We start from the raw sequence: 20,495 nt of genomic DNA on the forward strand, positions 1-20,495 counted from the left end.
AGTAAGTTAAGATGAATACCACCATTTCTGCCTAAATGAGTCTGCTCTACCCACAAGTCATTAGCAGACAAGCCCCCAATTCCAGGAGGATGGATGCATTACCAGGAAGCCACAGTGTCCCAGCTCCTCTGTCAGCTGGGTACCAGCAGTGATGGCTGCACTGCACTCAGCCTCTTTCCAGCCAGTGGTGGGAAGAACAAGCAAGGAGAAAGAGGAAACCTTTCCTCTTGGATAGTATCTTTCATTAATGTGGCTTGAAGCTCTTTACAAACAAAAGCTCTGGGTTCCTAAACTTCTTGGGCCATGGAGCTTCCTTTCTTCCAATGGAGATAAGGTGAGAACCAAAGAGGACCTTGGAAATCTGGGTGTTGCATGGGCATTTTACAGTGAACAGGTCTCTTGTAATATACATATAACACACAGAGATGAATTTGGTGAGCTTGACGCTGGTGGCCTGTGCTCTGCTGAGTGAGGACATGAACCACCATGATGTGGTTTGCATGATGATTGTGCAAGAAACCTTCAGTAGCCGCTACTACAGTCCATGAGCTAAGGGATGTTTTTTAACACTGTTATTGCGAGAGGTTAGTTCAGTACACCTTTCACATTGTGGTAGCCAAGGCATGCAGGGTTAACGCTTTTACCCTACTTGTCTTAAAACATGAGTGGCTCGGCACGGAGTCAGACTCAGAAGAGTGGGCCTCCCCAACTTCCTCCATCTTGGGTGGTTTGGATGGTGACAACTTTAGGCAGAGGTTGAAAATGTTGCCTGCTGCCCTCTTGGCAGCAAATTCACAGCTGCTGGTCTGTTGTGCTCCCGTCTCATTGATAGAAGATGTCCCTTCTCAGAGATCTTCTCAGAGAGCTAAGTGCTTGAGGGATGTCCCTGGTGTGTTTGCAGCTTTGCCCCAGTAGTTTTATGGTTATTGGCTATTGCTCCAGCTTTCTCAGAGGAAGCCAGCACTAAAATAGCTTTCTATATTCCTTGAGTACCTTCCGTCACCCCTTGGGAGCAGTCATCCCTTCACATCCTCTCAATGATGTTACTGGCATCAAGCACAGGGCCTCACCAATCCCAGCTCTCTGATGCACTTAATTAAAGCAGAATCGCTCAATAATTCTGTTGTGCTTTCCTGGCATCTGGTCATTCACCTCTCATGTGCACAGGCAATTAATTTTTAGGTTGTCAGTACAAAGGGATTGAAACAAGAATATTAATTCCAGCCCAGCGGGAGGAAAGAAGGAAGTTTTGCTGGTGTGTGAGTCCACCTGCAGGGCTCTGCCCCCAAATGCTGAGTGCCCACGATGCCTAAAGGCCTCCCAGAGTGTTGAAAGTTGGAAGGGAGTGAAGATTTTTGAGATGAAACAGTTCCATCCTCCTGCCCAATTCCGTTAACATTGTGGATAAATTAATAACCATGTTCCTGCCTGGAAACCTCATCAAAATCAGTGGCCCAAGGTGCTACATAAAAATAAATGCCAGACCCTGCTGCAAGGAGCTGTATGTGGCCGTTAGTGACTTTTGCAGAATCACGCAGAGACCACGTAGAAATCTCAACACCGAAACTCCTGATTCATGGGCTAGGGCATTTTCATTAGTTTATCCCCTTTCTCTCAACCTTAAAAAAAAGAAAGGCAGTGCAGAATCATCATTTTCCCCTGATATTTATTGACATGGCATTTGAATGAGGCCAAACAGTGCTTTATGTTGCTTTGGGTAACTGATATGGACAAAAGTCCATAAGAACAGGGAAATTGCAACTCTGATCTAGTTAATGGATATTAGAGGCACAAAATGCTTTCAAATGCACACAATTATTTTCATCTGCTAATTGAAGGGGTGAAAGCTTCTTTCTAGGAAATATGGTAATATATATTGATCAGAAAAATGAAGCTTCTATACCAAACCCTGAGCACGATGCAAGGTTAAGGGATTTTAATTAATGAAAAAGCTTTTTTATGAAATGATGCCACCACTCAAGGAGAGTATACACTATGACCTCCAGTTAAGTGGAGAAACCTTTTAAATAAGACACTGCTCATACGAGCATCACTCACTCTTGTTCTTGGCCAGATAAATATTTAACAGACCTGCTGCCAGACCACGCTGTCATTCTGCCCTGCTTGGGTGGTGGGTATCCACTGCTGAGGTGACCACCACAAAAATCTCAATCCCAGATATGGATGTCTTTCAGGCATGCCACAGATCTGTGAAGGCATCAACCAGCAGTCTAAGCATCTGGGTTGGACAAGATCAGCACTGGGGAGTGAAGATCCACAAGGGATCCACAAGATGTGTCCAAAGAGCACATCTCAAACAGCCCATGGCATCAACTGTCTATTAGCACTTGACTAAGAACAGAAGGTGAGGAGTGTAAGACCACATGCACATATGCAAGTAGCAAGGTGGAGCAGGAGCAGATCTGTAGATATGAAGGAGCAGGGGACCCAGCATGCACATTGCATATGTTTCCAGCGCACACATTGCATACGTTTCAGGAGGGTTATTTCAAGCTATACCCAGCTTTGTCCCCTGGACTGAACATGTATTAGCATTGGCTGTGGCCCTGGAGCATATCTGCTGGTTTAATTTGTTCAAAAAGAGTTTGAGTCATACAGTCTGAGCCATTGTGAGATTAAAATAAAAGCCAGTAAGTAGGGGCAACTGGGAGATTTGTTACAGAACTTCACTCCTGATCTGAATAAATTTAAAACAGCATTGCAGAAGTACCCACAAGTCCTGTGCCTTTTACTCCTGAAAGCAATTCCTTTGCATTTATTTTGAGTCCAGACTCCTACAGTTATCAGATGCCCAAGCTGCCATTGAAATTAAAGGCTTCTACCTCTTCTTGTGCACCTGGATTTATTTTCTAACTCGTACAAGCATAAACAGAAATATAAATTAGCTCTTTCTATCACTTATTTTGAAATCTGCTCAGCTTGCCTTGCAAATGGAAATACAATGAATTTCAACTTCAATCAGAAACAAGTGCTTTAATTGTTTAGTATATTAAAGTTACATTGTTTACAGGATTATTCTATTTTAGGAGGCACAGTCAACTTAGACTAACTCCCAAATGGATGGTAAACTGGAAAAATCTAACCTGCAGCAGAGTTTTTGCTACCTGAAAGGTAATATATTTACTTTCACCCCACCGGGGTTTTTCTGCATCTCAGACCTGTACAGGACAGATGCTAAATTGCCCAAGACGGCAGAATTATCATACCACAAGGGCAGAACGGAATCTTTGCTGCAGGATTTAAGGGGTTATCTTGAGTATAGCAAGGCAATTACATGTGTCTCTTCTATTAACAATATATGGCTACAGCTACAGCCCTACGTAAAATCTAACCTGGAGCTTCTTTACCTAGCGGGACAGACCAGACCCACTAAAGTCAGCCCGTGATGGAGTGACAAGATTGTTCTGCCATAATCTCCATTAGGAAGAAGAACGACACTTGCCATGCAAAATGGCTGATATGTGACCATTTATTGCAATGTTTCTGCTGCATTTGTCACTGGTGGTATCTGTGCACCTAAGTTTTGGCTGTACATGTTCCTTAGCAGAGTCGTGGAAAGCCAAATGGAAAAGGATTGCTCTAGGCTGGAAGTGATTACACCCAGGCTCAGGTACGGGGCTCAGATCCGCTACTGAGTTGAGATGGGTGCACCCAGCAGAAAGTCTCGTTAAGGCAGGGAGAAGTAGACAACACTTAACAACCCTTCAAAGGGAACATTACCTTCTAATCGCATGTTTTTATCTTGCTTCTGATACTGTGCAATGAGTTTGGGAGAGGCCAGCAGAGTCCAACGGAAATTCAGAGAAAAGCAACATTATCCACTGAAACGTCAGACAAATATCGACTTCTCCACAAAAGGCTTACTCAGACGCCCTCAGAGAGTCAATATTTGGTGGGGAGCATTAAAATTTCACAGGCCCTTGGCCAAGGTGACTTTCTACAAGTAGGACTGATCTCTCTCACAGTAAACCTTCCCACCAAGCCTCCATGTGTGGGCAGAGGCGGTCCAGCTTCCAGCAACCCCTGGTCTTCCCCTGACTGACAGCAAAGCAGCATTCATCTGTCTTTTGCTCTGCTAGAGATGAAAATCCTCCTGCCTGGGAGAGGTGTCTAGGTAACAAGTCCAAGGTCCCAATAAATCCAAAGCAAAGGAGAAAAAAGAAAGGGTAAGCCCAGAGACCATGATGATGGGCCCTTCATAAATACAGCTGACACGTCAGAGAGGTTGGTTGGTAGATTTCTGGCAATTTAGCCCATGAACACACGCTTTGTAAAGGCTGGACTCACATCCAGTTGCAGTAAAAGGGAGATGTTACGCTTAGTGGGAATTGCCAGTCCCCAAAAGCTTTCAGAAGCTCGTGACTGCATTTCCTGTGCATTATATCCCATTATGCAGATGCTTTAAAGTAAATGTAAATCACATCAAAACTAATTGTAAAGGGCTTTCGGTTGTGAGAAGCAAAGTGCTTTGAGATGGCTTCTGACGGTCCAATGGCCACGTGTCTTTGCCCTCTTCCCCTCTCACTCCGCACCCTGCCTCCACTCATCCACACATCCTGATGTCCTGAGCTCTCATAGACAAGGCCAGCAGGGCTCAGTGGGTTAATTAAATCAGCATCATTTGCTGTCTGGAGCTCAAGTGACAAATTCATTTCCAACCTTGCCCCTTTTGAGGAAAGGGTGGTTTGCAAAGCATGACGGTGGCTCAGGACTCCTGAGGTCTGTGCTCACATGTGTCACCCAGGTGAAGGCATCATGGCACAGTGATTTGATTTCCCTCCTCTTGTTCACTGGGACAAAAAGCACCGGTACTCTGTTAGTGCAGTAAGCATATTTTCACTCTGCTTTAAGACTCCCACTTTCCTGCTTCCCTTCCTGGGCTGTCATGGGGGAATAAGATGTCAGGAGACGCTTGGGAAGACTGAAAGGGACAGTTCCCCTCCTCCCCGCTCAGGCTGTGAATGTGAGGCTAATTCTATTAGCCCAGCCACTCCATTATCCAAATAGCCCCTCGCCAGCCGCCCGGTGCATTTGCAGATGCATTAGTGTAATGGTACTGTGCACTGCCAAACACATGCTGCCTTCCATCCCAGATGTGTTTCCCAGGCAGATAAGATGATTCTTATGTTTTTATATATATATGTACTGGAGCACCCAAAGATGTAAGCATCTTCAGAAGATATTGAGCACGTAGAGGGGCTATGGAACACGGTTCATGTTTCGTAACACCCTCTGAGGTCCTGCATAAGCATGGATATATCTGTACAAAATGCTGCATGTTGGTTCATCATATGACAGTTAGTCTATACGCTTTATCATCTGCAAATGTTTACAGTTAGACAAAAATAAACCTGATTCCTTGCTTTCTGCCTTCTGTACTTTGAGGTTTGCAGAAATCTGTCTAACCCATGCAGGTGGTGACTTTCTTACGTTCACGCAATGTTGTCTCCTTTTAAGCTGGAGGGTGAGGAATGTAACTCAGAGGTGTACCAGGTAATGTTTGTGTGACATGGATTTTCTCTTGCCCAGTGACCTGGCATGAACAGTACAGCAGATCCACATATGTGCAGTAGGTCCAGGTTTTCTGTGTGTCCTATATGTCTTCTGCACTGCACATCCCTAGAAGAGGTTATGGCCCCACAAATGAAGCACTAAATTCAGGGACTTTTCACTGGGGTGCGGGGAAGTTAATGTCTTGGAGAGGCAGGATGGCAGAAAAAAAAAAAAAAATGCAAGCAAAAGACACTAAAATTATCCCATTGAAATGCACAAGATATTTCCAGGGACCTGACCCAGCTGAGCAAGAAAATTTCATCTGCCCAGTAAAGAAGCTTACTATTTTTCTAGGACCCTGGGGCAAACTGTTGATGCTAAAACCTACAAATAGTCCCTTTGCTTTAAGAAATAATGATTCAAAACTGCAGGTTTTTATCAGGTGTGAATTCTCCTTCCTTCTCCTAAACAGCTGCATGAGGAAGCAAAGACACACACAAACTCAAGAACATACATCAAATACAAATACTTCAGTATTTAAAAGATCCTTTTGCACCACAACCATTACTGCTGTTCCTGCAAGTAGAAAGAATAACACCCCAAAGCTGTCTGAGCACTGAAGACAGGGGCAAGGAGTCAGTGCAAATTGTGGGTTGTGTACACTTTGTGCCACAATCGGTAGTAGATGGATTGATTGTCAGTTCAAAAAGAAAGTCTAGAAAAGAGAAAGGGGGGCTGTTTGACTTGTGTGAGAGCACGGAAAGCCTACGATATTTGCCACAAGCACTTTTATCTGTTTAGCTATGAAAATTAATGAAAATAAATGATCAGAAGGCAATAAATGGATCTGCAGCTACCCTCACGAAGGAATGCTGATACACTGTTTACACATCTAATGTTTGTTTTGAGACTCTGCAATCTCCGCAGGATGCTTCAGTGCATATGGTGTTGTCACTGTATTTCTTTTTCTTTTTTAATTTATTGATCCAGGATATAAAAGTGTCCCTGAAGCCCTGCGTTGTTTTTCAGACATTCCCTTTGCTGGGAGGAGGTGGTACACCTCAAGAAAACCAGTCCTGAAGGAGCTTGGATGTACAGAAGTGGATGAACTACTGGTACCTAAAAAGCAGCAGGAGACACCAGCAGGTTGTGAAACCCAGGGACTCTCCTTTGACATGTTGATTTCCACTGCATTAGCAAATGGAGAGCCTTCATGGCGTGATAGCTGCAACAGGTTGCTATCCCCCGAGGCTTTGTCCACATTATCAAATAAAACAGTCCAAGGACCCTTCTAAAGCCTTGCTGGCAAAGGACGGAGTGTCTACATCCCTAGACTTTCTTTTCCTCCCTTTTTTCCTGAAGATGTGGTTGATGTGTCCCTACTGCCCCAGAGACCAGTCCTACCCATGGCATTCCCCCAAGCCTTGCCTCGACACTGCCTGGAGGAGTGCTGCCTTGCACAGGGTAAACCTGCAGCAGGAACCGTGCTAATAATTACGTGGTGCTGCTGGTGGTGTTCAGTGTTTGAACCTGTGCTGGCCCTGTTTACCTGGTGATTTTGGCATAGCTCAGGAGATCAGCACATGGAGCTGAGCGAAGGACAGCCTCCTCCTGTGTCTGACCACTGTTTGGGCAGCATCACTGACAGGTCATGAGATCATCACAGCTGACCTTCCCAGCCCCTCCTAGACCTCTTACCACACAGAGACTTGTCTTGCATCATGCAAACATGAGGTCCTTGTGGTCAGGCATGTGCTCGAGGTGGTTAACAAGCAGCCATCCCTGAAGCATAGACAGACACCTCCAGGGACGTCCATGCATCCATAGACAGCCTTAACCAGAGGATGCTGCCAGCTCAGTGACCCCACTGCATACAGCAAGTCTGCTGCAGTGGGCTGTGTGGGCTTTCCTCAAACATGTACCCACTCTTCTCCTCTGCTGCCCCCGTTTATAAGATAGACATCAGCTCTTAATCAATATTTCAAATGTTTAATTAGGAGTACAAGTTAAAAACACTAAATGCTCAAGCTGACAGCTTGCAATAGCTCTGTCCTGTGGAGTAGTATGGAGACTTTGAACCTACCTACACAAATCACATAACACTGTTTGTACTACTCTGTAAAGTTGTATTTGCACTGGTAAATTTAATGTGCTCTGCATTACTCTCAGGTCCTAAGGCCAGTGAGTATAGAATAGCAGATGTACACATCATTAAACTCTCTTAGCTTGCAAATGGAGCAGCTGCAACCAAACTGCCTCTCAGAAACAGTCACTAGCCATGTTCATCCCTGAACCATGTCCAAGACTGTCTGCGAGGCAGCTTGCTGGCCCCGCAGTGAGGATGTGCCAAGTGCCGTCACACCAATTTAATGGACAAGACAATCCACCTCCAGTGCCTGGTCATGCTCCCTAGTACTGGTACAGATGTAACCTAAAGTCCACATGGCTACCGGTTCACTGCTTGCAGGAGCAAGGAAAGCCATGATTAAAAAAAAAAAAAAAAAAAGCAGCAACAGCAGATGAAGGTAATCCCTCCTACACTCCCAGGCTATTCTGGTCCCATGTCACAGAGTATCATCCTCCAAGGTGTGCATACAAGTGGTCCTGAGGTCCTGCCGTGAACCAGGGCAGTAAACTGGCCAGCTTTAAGCACAACCCAAAGCAAGAAATTAATTTTAAATATTTTGGTTTTTTCAATTGTCATCAGTCTAGAAGCACAAATGCAAGACCTGGTAAGGGATATCACCGATCTGTATTGACATGGGAGAGAAGGTATCATCAACCCACAAATGGAAAAAGAAGATGTTGTCCCAAACAGGGCCCATAGTTGCCGCCTTTGTGGGGCACAAACTACTGGATTTTCAGATGAGGATCACAGAAGGTGTTTTTCTCTTTGCAAGCACACAGTTAAGATGGACTGTGCAGGGATGAGGTGGATTTTCCCAAAGGTGCGAGCTCAACCTTGGGAAAGTGCTGAGTATAGGGATAAGTAATTAGTGATGGATAGCATGTTCACCAAGTCCATTAGCTGGAAAGAAAAGCAAACCTGCAGCATTCTCAGTTGGAAAGAAAAGCAAACCTGCAGCATTCTCAGTTGGAAAGAAAAGCAAACCTACAACATGCTTCACATTCCTTCCCTGCATTTTCCTGCCTCCTGACAGCATCCCGACAACCCCCTCGCAGCCCACTCTGCCGCCTGTCAGGAAGCTCCCCTCAGCACAGCTTCGCGTCTCATTGGGGACCAGCATTTCCAATCAATTAGACATGTCACCACTGAATTTCTCTGCTAATTACTGGAGTTTATTATGTCTAAAGCCAGGTTAAATGCAGAATTCCCGAGGTCAAATGGGGTCACCCAGACAATCAGTTCCACATTTTCCGTAGCAAAAGAGACCCCCACAATCAGTCACTGCCAAGTGGTTTGTAATGACCAACCTGCCAGTTAATGGCCTGAGGTGAAAGTCTCGGGGATGGATAATGCTCTTGGAGAGAGAGAGGAAAAAAAATCTGAACCAGCAAAGAAAAAGGCCACTTTGGAGGCAATTATAGCACAGAAGCGTGAACCCACAACCCTTTCTTGGTGTCTTGGTGTGGAAGGAGAAGGGTTTCCTTTACACATCAAACAGCTTACAGAGAGCAAGAAGAGTCTTCCTTTGCACTAGTTGCTGGGTCTGGCCCAGTTGCCAAATGCCCTTTGGTTTCAATGGTGTCAGCTGAGGCCACAATAAAAGCAAAGAAGCTCAGGGTATATATCCCACGAGTTGCTAAAAAATGTGCCATGAGGTCTGCTACCTGCTTTTTCACCCCTCCTTGCCTAGTGATGGACACAGTGGTTGTAAGACAGTTGCAAGCCAAGGAGAGCCTGGGAAGGCTGTTCATGAAAAACAGAGTATACAGCTCCCTTCCGAAGGAAAAGAAAAACATCTCCCCATCTGTTTTGGAGATGAAAGGGTTTTCAAATCTCTCTTGGCTTATTTCAACACTGCATCCTGGGGGTGAAAGACGTCCTGTCCCTTACCAGCATTTCGCTTGGAGCCGGCTGTAGCAAAGCATGAAACACTTCAGCCCAACCAGAGCACATGGGGAGGCTCATAGTGCTCAGTGTTTGCAGTAGCAGCTGCCTGAAGAGCCTTGCCTAAATGTCAACACTGTTTTCAGAAACAATTCTAGAGAATGCAAAAATAGCAATAGGAGTTACGTACCTCTTCTCTATCTAACGGCTGGCAGATGAATTTATATCATGAGGAAGCCAAAAGACGATCCCTCTAACTGCTGGCCCTGAAAACTCTCTATACACAGGCTTCCCTTCCCACAGTTAAAGGCTTCAGGATGACCAGTGGTGCAGAGGCAAGACTCCCATGGATCCTCCTACAGCTGGAGAGGTGCTGCAAAGCCCTGAGAGTCCACACTGTCAAATTCTTTGTGGTGTCTTGCATGGGTTTGGCTGTCCAAATTGCAGTCTTTCAAACAATGTCTAGGGATGGCTTGGGTTTATTCCTCACACACTCTGGATGGAGGTGCCCTCTTTTGGGACAGTAAGAGAGCTGAGATCTACAGGCACAGACCACACTGTGCCATTTGGTCTCACAGCCAGAGAGTGTTCCCTGGTTTATTACATTTATTTGTATAGCTGCTGGGAAAAAAAGGATACCTTGTCCTGATGGAGGCTAGGTCAGTGCAAACGTCTGCCTGCCTGCTTTGTGCCAGTGCTCTGTGAATCCAACATTAATTATATGAATCACCCTGGAGTTGATGCTCCATCTAAACACATTCCTGACGTGATGTTTGGAGGAAACACATGGGTTACTCTTTGGGGCAGAAACTGCTGACACATGAACATCAAAAGTGCTTGGAAGATTCCTTCCAGAGAAAGCTTCCCAAGTGATGTCATGGGAGCAAGGATCTTGTACACACACTGTCTTTCATCCTCAAGAAATCCAAAGGGCTTTAAAAGTTCATAAATACATCACAAAGGCATCCATGGATCCAAGCTGTCAGAGGAAGGACACAAGAGCAGGTATTTACGTAGGAGTTCAGGACTAGAGGAAAAGAAGTTAATTCATCAGGTGAATTAAAGGAAAGGATTTCTAGGGAGTCAGTATGATGTGAATAGTGCTGGGATTGGGATGAGACAGCAGAACTAAGAGTTTAAGGACCATTATTTCAAAAAGTCCCAACCTTAACCTGGCTGCTATTCAGCCAATGACACATGGGGCATTTGGCAGAGAAATTGTCCTGTCCATGTACAACATCCACCAGCAGGCAAACACTTACTGATCTATCCGCACAGCTTTCTGCACTGATTTTTCTGTCCCCTCAAATCTTCCAAACCACCCAAAAACCCTGACTTTGCTACATTTATCATACAGACACAACCGCTGTTCTGTGGTCAGCACTGGGTGTCTTCCTGGGCTGCACTGTCAATCTACGCAGGTGGCTACGCAGGCCAAGCCTATACTACAACCCTGTACATCAGAGTATTGACCAAGTGCTCAGTTCACTGGTCCAAAACATCTTTCTAAAGGAAAAAAGTAAAACAAGACAAACCAAATTAAGTTTCAGGGATTCCCATAACTTCCTCATCCAGTTAGGAGATAAAACAAGAAAATAATTTTCAGGGTACTTGAGTGCGTTTGTCTCCAATCACAAACTGGAAAATTTCCACAAACTGGAAAATAAAAAAACAAAAAGGAAAAAAAAAACTGGAAAAAACTTTAACATCACAGTATGACATTAAAGTTATTTTTTAATAGAAATAAACACAAAAGACAGTTTGCCTTTCAAGGGCAGGTTCTGGAATGGATTTAATTTTCCTGTTCCTACTATACACATCTATGAAGATAATGACTATATCAAGTAATATAAAGTGATGAGAGATATTTAGCAGAATAAGCCAAGAGTACAGAAGGCACAGCAAATTCTGGGGCACTTAGAAAAGTTCTCCCTCAGTCTAAGAACAAAATGCGTATTAATCCCCACTAACAAGGAGCATGCTTAGGAGTTCAGAGGTATCATATGAAAAATAGAAAAGGCATTAGAAAATGATGTCTCTGCACTTATGGTGTAAGGAAATGCCCCAAGAGAGCAAATACTTGCTTCAAAAAAAGTAATAAGAGACACATGAGCCTGCAATGGAAGTAACTTTTGAAGCATATTTAAAATGCAATGATTAAGAGAACAGTCCCTGACAGCCACTGGGCACCGATCCGGGAAAGCACTCAAGCATGTGTTAGACTTAAAAGCTTAAACCCAAGAGGTATGGAAGTGCCTATACCTCTAAGCCAGGGTCTCCATCTTGCCCAAATCCTCCCTCCCTGGGAGCACTGGTGCCCAGGCTGGACTGGAGTGGAATACCAAAGCAGGGGGATGATTAACAACTGGTGCTTTCGAGTGACCTGCAAATGTAAGGTCTGTGCGAGGCAGTGGAGAGGAGGAGACCTGGCTGTCAGTGATACTGGAGGAGACAGATGTTTAATGGAGTCCAGGATTACAGATCTGCCAGGCTTCACATGTAATCACCAGCTTCTTAGGTTTCCTCTTTCTTCTCCCCTTCTTCTAGGTCTATTACAGGGTCAGGGGCTGGGGGAGGGGAGGATGGAGATTTTCAGATTTCCAGCTAAATTCCTTTAGCTGCCCTTAATACTCGACCTGTTCCCAGCTGAAACCACAACCTACCAGTCCGCTGGGACTCAGAGAGACAAGAGTGGATTTTTTGTCGAAAATAAGAGAAGCAATGAATTTAACTCCACAGATCCACCTCCTTTTCCCCAGACAGCACAGTAGCTCTGCTGAGCAGTCTGTGTTTGACTCAGAGAGGCCACACCACAGAGGAACAACACGCAATCAATAGTGCCATATGACCCACACATTGTATGCCGGGCGGTGCTGTGCCCCAGGGGACACCTCTCCATGGCTTCCCACCCATCACCTGCTCCTGAGGATCAATAGTCCCTGCTGCTTCTCACCCAGGGAATGACTCTACGAATGCTTTTTGTATTTATGGGCATTGCTTACTCTTTTCTTCAGTCTTACTCATTTTTTCTCCTCTGTGCAAGGCAGGGGGTAGCTATTACTTTGTGAAAGCAGAGCCCCATGAATTAGAAGGACCAATGTGCCCACTTAAAAACACAGAGAAGAGGAGGAGGGAGACCAAGTTAGACCGAATGACCCATCTCATTTCTCCTGTCATGACTCCAGGCAACCCCCTACAATTGCGTCCACTACATGGTTACATCAAGGCAAGGAGTCACAAAGATGAATTAAACCACCCTCCACAGGAACACAGCACCTTTGAAAGCCTCCGTGCATCTTCCAGCTCCTGCACTGCTTCTTTGAGCAGCCTGTAGAGGAAGCTTCCTGGCATGGGGATGACTCTTTGGCAAGCTAAGAGATGAATGCTGACATTAGGCATTGCTGAAGTTCAAGCCAAATGCAGATCCACAGATGGCAATGTGAAAGCCGTAGTTCTACCCTCAAACATTGGACATATAGAGGAGGGCATAACTGTAGAGTTCAGTCACAAATATGTCACCACTGTGACTGAACACAGGTCTTTTTTAATAAGAAAGATTGTATCAGGCACTAAATTGGGTTAATGTATCTGTATGGACATAAGTACACCCCAAACGCTGGCCCAGGCATGATTGGGAGACTGAGCTCTGACGCACTATTTTGTCACAGGCATGTGGCATGACCAAGGACGTGTCACTCAGCCCCCTCTGCTCATCAGCTGTAAAATTTCACCAGCAGTGCTCCAACCCAGAGGGCAGTTATATGAATTCATGTCTTGCCAGCAAGCAGGGTTTAGAGTCTGTCCATGGCTAAGATACATGTATTCAAAGTACTTGAGCAGTTGCACTGATACACTCCCCGCCAGCTGGATCCCAGTGATTAATGCAATGTGCTTGCGGAGAAGTCATTTCTCTGGGATGGGACAGGTCTGGAAGAGACAGGGTTCTGGCATGGGTAAGCAAGGCCAAGCATGAAGCAAAGGAATACCAACCTGCATTTTGTATTAAATCCTTCCCGCCAGTGGAAGACTGTCAAACTGTCCCCAGCTAGTCTCCTCCACACAGCTTGGACTTGGCAACTTTCCTCTAGATGAGATCAAGAAGGCTATAACTTAGTGTTGTCTACAGGATGGCTACAAAGAGGGGAAAAATTATTCTCTCAAGAAGCATTTCCCTCGACAATACACGCAGCAGAGCTCAGACTAGATACTTGATGGTAACATAGCAAAAGTCCCTCTGAACTTTGGGATCCAGCAAAGCTTTCCAGCTTTCATCAGGGCATGCACACCAGTCTCAGGTGTCAGGAGGAGACCTGAGTTTTCAATAGCCAGTGGCAGGAATTGCGGAGAGCTCCAAAAGAGGTCCTGATCTTGGAAATATCTCCTATACCTTCAGGACGCGTGGAGTTACAATGGTTTGCCCACAGCTGTACAAGGACTCTGTGAGCAAGGCAGGGTATGTGTCTAGGTCTCCCAAATACTGGACTGTCCCTCAACCACAAAGTTTTTCTCCTTTCTAGTGCACTTAGCATAGTACTTGTTTTAGGACAAAGTGGGACACCAGCATACAGCATCAAACTGGCTTACAAAAGCATTTCCAAAGCATAAAAAGAGCTTAATTCAAGTGTGAAAAGCCCAAGGCTGAGGGACAGTGGGAGATGAAATTCCAGATGCCCATGCATCTCATGGGATGGATACAGCCCCCGGCAGAATTTCTTCCCTTGCCATACATGGCTCATTTGGGACAACTCCAAGACCTTGAATTGATTCCTCACCTGCTCACCCCAGTTTTCTGAGTTATTTACATCCCCACTGGAGCACACAACCAACCCAGCAGGAGGTTAAGGGACTCCCCACTCCCTTAATTATCCCACAACTGCTTACTCCTAGGATACCCATGTGCTAGCAGCAAATGAGTTAAAATCAAGCTAAACTACGACTTTTTGCAATAATATGCCTTTTGCTGATAAAGAATTATTTCAAAAGAGTCAGCAGCACAATGTGCTGCAGTTTTGCCGGTGGGCCAAATCACTTTTATCATTCTTGGCTGAGAAACACAGGCACTCACACAGTGTCTTTTCCATCCTTAGCTGAGCATCCATGCAAGATTTTCCATCCATGCAGCCATTTCTCAGAAGGCCTCTGACCTTATTTAACAGGCCCTTAATTAGGTGAAAGCAAATGCGAAGGAGAGCAGAGTTCAGCCTCTGATATTGCTGAGGGTGATAAGTGGTATTTTAGGGGCAGGAAAGAACAGTCAGAACAAAAGTTGCCTTTGCTGCCAGCTGGGATTACACTCATTGCTTCCTAGAGTTTGACTGAACTCTAGGAACTGTTGGTCCCTGTTTTGTGCAGGACTGCCCAAGAGCAGGGTAGCTGAGCAACGAAATGGGCAGTTTGGAGGCCTCTTCTTTTGCGGATTTAGAGAGAGCCTAACATGACACATATTCGCAAAGACTGTGCATTTCAACACTTGACTTGGGCCTGTTAGAATCTCTGATGACCCTGATCTTACTTAGGCTGTCAGTCTGGTCTAGGAGCAGCCAATTACTCCACGGAAGAGACTATACTGTCAACACTTCTCCTTCCTCGCTTTCAGAAGCTGAACAGTGGAGTCCCGCAGAAGACCTGACCTCTCCAAAGAGCGGATATGCACAAAGTGGTCATCTTTCACACTACGCACAGTAGCACCTTCTACAAGTTGACAGTCAATACTCCAAGAACCACAAGACAGCAGAGTCGAATGATAGAAATCTGCAACAGCAGTGCCAAAATTTACAGTTTATGGGTGTCTCTTCTGCTTTTAAATCCCTAGGTCAAAAAGTCACACTTATTAGGCAATCTCAGCTTTCCATTTTCAAACAAGAACATTTCTGTCTTTTCTGGTTCTGGACCAATGATGAAAAACATAGTCTGCATGCAACCTGATGGCTCAAAAACAAACAAATGCAAATTAAAAGGAAAAACTCTTGAGTTATTTTTAAAACTTGTGATCTTGAGCCAGTGTTTCTGGGGACAGCCTCAAACTGACAATCCCCTGGAAACAGCCACTCCAAACCTAGGAGTTAATTGAAATCTTGTGCAAAGACCACATTTGAAGAAATTAAGCTATAATTAAGTAAAGTTATTAATGATTGCTTTAACTAATTGATATGATAACATAAGCAGCAGACAAGATTTTAATCACTGGTCATGAAATCAGAAGTAAACTAACCAGTCACCACCTCTTCCTTTGCAGCTAATTTCCACACAATAATTCTGTTGCAGATAGTGACTCAGCGGCAAAGTGAAGAAGAATAAATCTCAGGAGACAAATAGGTATAAAGCTTCCCCATTTTAATGAGAAACAGACACAGAAAGTCCAAAAAGACCCTGTCAACATGATTTGTGATACTGTTACTTAATTTTTACCAAATGTGGTTTCTGCCGTGCTTTAGTTGAAGTACATATTTATTTGACATTTCATTGGCAAAGTTTAAAAGAGCCCCCAAAATACCTATCTGCTTCTGCTACGTATGACCCTACCAGTCTCACCTTCAACATACTGTAATGGTTTTAGGGAATCATAGCACTGCACAGATGTGATTTATTCTCAGATCCTGGATGACTTTCTGCTAGTTTACAGGGAAGAAGCACAACTTTCCGCTGGAGCATGAAGCTGACTCACCTGCACAAAACAAACCTGCCTGCACAGAGAGGGACATCAAATCTCTTTCTTTGAGTCAAATGTAGGGTTACTCATAAATTGTTTGCAGAACAGAGTCTTCCCTAGTCATTAGTAAACCGAAAGTAGGAGGCAGCTCAAAGCCTTAGGATTTTAATAATACGAAGTTGGGGCCTCTTGCTCTTTGCCTTCTGGTTTTTGAGCCTTTAAGTTCATTTTCTCTAGCTCTTCCCTTTGATCCTTCTATATCAAAGGGAAGAGCTGAGATTCTTGTGTCTTGGAGTTGCTTCCAGGTGCTGCGTCAGCTTTGCAAAACACACCTAGCACTGGGAGAGACCCAGGAGTCCAACATGCTGAAACAGATATTTGGGGGGTGATGGAGGTGACCTGCCAAATACTAGCCCAAAACCACAGTAGGAAAATGAGCGTCCTGCACCTCCTGACATGTCAAGCTGGGCTGCATGTGCATGTCAACAGTTAAGCATCAAGGAGGTAAGCAGGCACGGTCAGCCAGCAGTGTGGTGGCAGCTGGAAGAGGAGAGAGGAAAGGAACAGTGGTGCCAGGACTGGAGGAGTGATAGAGAAGCAAGCGCAAGTCCATAAATGAGAGGACAGGGCCACAAAGAGGGATGGGATCAGAGAGAGAGGCAGGGATAGTGAGGAAGGGGTGAAAGAAGCATCTTAACCCCTGCAGAGAGCTCCAGGGAGCTTGTAGGCTCAGGCTTCTCATTTGGGAGAAAAAAAAGGTTCGGAGTTAGAGGAGGAAGAGGGATCTGAGGAGGCATGTGTGTGTAATGAGAAGCAGAGGAGATGCAGAAGCACTGCGGGCCTCCTTCCCCTGCTCCTCCACGAGCATTTCCCATCTGCTCCTCATCCCCTTAGATCAGCGTGTGAGGCAGAGGACCGTCCAGTGCCTGTGCACCAGAAACAAAAAAGGAAAGAGAAACAAGAAACAGCCCAACCTTCGAATGTACCAATATCCCCATGACCCCCAGGGAACATCTCCGTACAGGGACAAGTGCCATTCAGACAGATAAGTGAGGAAATTGCACCGCGGAGTAGCCCCCTCCCTGCCTCCGCCACACAAGACCCTCTGTTCAGTGGGAAACACCGTCTGGCTTGTAACTCACTTGGAGCCTTTGTGAAGGCTGGGGCTAAATGGGAGATCTCCTGATAAAGTACGACAGATCCATTTATGCACCAGTCCTTCCCTGCTCTGTTGACAGGGACTTGAAACACATGTTTGCACTTGAAACACACATATACCCACACCTCTGTGAAATAATGGGACCTTTGTATACTGTGTCTCTGGGTTTTGGTGACAAATCTTCCCCTCTCCCTCATTCAATCAATCTTCCTATAAAATATGTATTTATACATAATGGAACCCCTCTGATGGTGCAAAGCTGCTGCATCCTGCTTCTGAGAGCATGGCACATCTGATAGCGCCGACAAATGCCACTTTTCACCTCTTGACATTCACAGGAGCTGCAAGGGAGGACCTGTTTCAGCCACAGACCACAGGGCTGAGCTGGCTTCCCAAGTCCCCTTGAAGCCCAGGGAGTTCAGCTCCAGATGAAAAGCCCTATGCACAACCCAAGGACGCCCCAGTGCACAGAGAAAAGTGTTCCCATGCAGAAGCTGACCTTAAAAAGGCCAGGGGATATATTTTTTTGGCAGCACAAGAAAGCCTCTTCTTGTAGCCAGGTTTATTGCGACAGCTCTTTGAAGGTGTTTCAAGTTAAAGGATGCTTTGCTGAGCTGAGTCCTGACACCTCACTGCAGAATAGTTTGGGGCATGGCAAAAGCAATACTTGCTGGGACTGCCAGAGCCACAATAGGACTGGGACAAGCTGGAGAAACTGGCTTTATCTTTGGGGTTTCCACTCCTGTTGAGGACTGGTGAATGATGAAGCTGAGCCTAGCAAAACTGCTTTTAATGGAGCAGCTACATACCCAACAGAACCACTCTTATCTCCGGCGCACAGCGAGGGTTGAGCCCAGCAGACGGAGGGAGGAGAAACTTCCTCCTTCCCCAGGGACAGGACCAGCCCTGGTGCCTGCCTGGCTTTGAAAAGGTCAGGTCAAGCCATCACCCTCCTGTCCCTCATCTCCACAGACCTCACAATACCAGGGGATTTCTGTGGGCAGTGAAAACCTCTGATAAGTCAGAGCTTCATCCATTTATGAAAAGAACTGTACAACATGGCTTGTACAGTGGATGGGTTATATCCTTCCCAAGGCCAGCCTGCGCTCCTCCACGCCGTTCCTAGTCCTGCCTCCAGTGAAGGCAAACCCCTGCACCCACTCTCAGCCGCCAAGACCCTAAAAATGTTAATTCATTCAAGCACTTGAAGTGCATTATATCATGAGCACACAGATAGCAACTGTATTGCTGTGACAGCAGCGCTGTCATTCACATTGCTTGCTACGTCACAGATAAAATCAGTCGGGCAAAGGCTTCTGTAGTGTTGAGTGTTTCATGAAATAAGATCAGATTTTAAATAATAATAGTCCATACCCTTTTCTCTAACCTCTCTCATACAGACACCCTTGGGATTCAAAGACGGGTGGGGGAGATGATCAAATAAATCACAGGGGACTCAGGGCTCCTGGATTCTCTATGGGGCTCCACCAATGAATTGTGGTCCTAAAAAAAACTGCTTAAGCTTGTGCTTCAGAATAGCCAACCACAAAATGAGCCTGCTCACACTGTAATGGTCAGGAAAGTGCAGGTAGTCAACATACCAGCAAGAATATGTTCTTGGAAGTTTCTGGAGGAAAAACAAGCTGCTCTTCTTGTTCCAGATCTCATTTTTTAAGGAATTGAGTGAGTGAACAGTGCTGTCCCATTGCCTTCTCCTAGAGACAATGAAGACAGCTCCTGGGTGTGTTACAAAACCAACCAGCCCAAAGGAGACAAATGTATTGTCTCTGTAAATCTGAAGGGCTGTACAAAGCCAGTGGTGGTATCTGAGGTGACCTGTTGCCAAATGGACCTGCACAAAAAGGACACTGAGCAAATCTGAAATCAGTGGATTGATCATTAGCATGTCATCATTCTTAAGGGCTTTGATCATGCGAGGAGCCCTGTTCTGCTCAAAGGAAAGAAAGGACCTACCGAGTAAAAGGATGAGAAAGAGGAATGGTGCCTTGACCAAAGTCTTACAGGATCTCACAAGCATCACCAGCTTCCCACCCCATCCCAACAGGTGACTGGGACTGTTTTCACTTCGGCACTGGAGGTGACATCCCATTCTTGCCCAGCATGGAGCAGATGAGAAAACAATCCCAGCTCTGTCATCACATTTTTTCTCCTGAGTTATCATCATCTCACAGCCTCTTTAGTAAAGATGAATGTACAGAGTTGCTTCCCTCCCCACTCTGAATTTAAGGTATAAATATCCATAGTTCAGGGAGAGGGTCAGAGACATTGCAGAGACACAAAACATTTAAAATAAAATTATTCAAGCAGAAGAAATGACAGTCATAGATTGGAAAATATAACCCCCTGACTTTGCATGAGGAGGATAGCCAGCATGCCACACCTGAGCTCCTGGACCACAGCAACCCTGCTAAACACCTCCCTCCTAAACCCACATGTATCCCTGTCTTATGGGCCAGGAGAAAACTTCTCCTAGCTTAGGTAAAGGCTAATAATTTTAGTGTCAGCCACAGCCTGGAAAACAGCCACCTGAAGAGAATATGAGGAGGGTCTATAAAGTCATGGCAGGTGAAGAGGGAATGATTATTTACTGTTGCTTTTTTTAAGGCAGGAGTTAGTGAGTAGTAAAACTGCCATGAGGGTGGGTGAGAGGAGAGGACATTGTGGCCCATCTCCATCCTGGAGACTGCTGACTGTTGACCACTGCAGTCCAGTGCTGTCAGAGGTCGAAGCACAACACACAACATCAAAGGGAGATCTTGGTGTTAGGGAACTGGGTAATACTGGGAGGAAACCACATTGCTCTGAAAGTGCTATGGCAGTGTATGCTCCCAAGCAAGACATCCTCCAGGCAATTCATGAAGGAAATAAGAAGCATATTAAGCGGGTGTTTTATGTTTGGTGCCACTTACATGATCCAAGGTCAGGCTGGTAATACTTGCTCAATGAATCATTGAACCTTAATGTATGGGTGAACACGTCACACTTGGACCGGTGGCCTCCAGTTGAACTGAAGCTGCACTGTAGAGCACCTGCCATCACCCTATCAAAATCCCTCATTGCTCCCTTTTTTCTGTGGATCTAAAGTTCCTCACAAGCACTCATGAATCAACCAGTTACAATATTTCAAGCCCCTGCATGTC

General features: G+C 45.4%; 1 protein-coding gene across 1 annotated transcript in view; it reads right to left on the reverse strand.

Moving 5' to 3' along the window:
- Window positions 1-20,495, reverse strand: part of PLXNA4 (plexin A4) — a gene marked incomplete at both ends in the record, with an annotated part of 424,475 nt that overhangs the window by 204,605 nt on the left and 199,375 nt on the right. The window lies entirely within an intron of this gene.

This window comes from Platalea leucorodia (genome assembly GCF_965183815.1).
Source record: "Platalea leucorodia genome assembly, chromosome: 4".
Lineage (NCBI taxonomy): Eukaryota > Metazoa > Chordata > Aves > Pelecaniformes > Threskiornithidae > Platalea > Platalea leucorodia.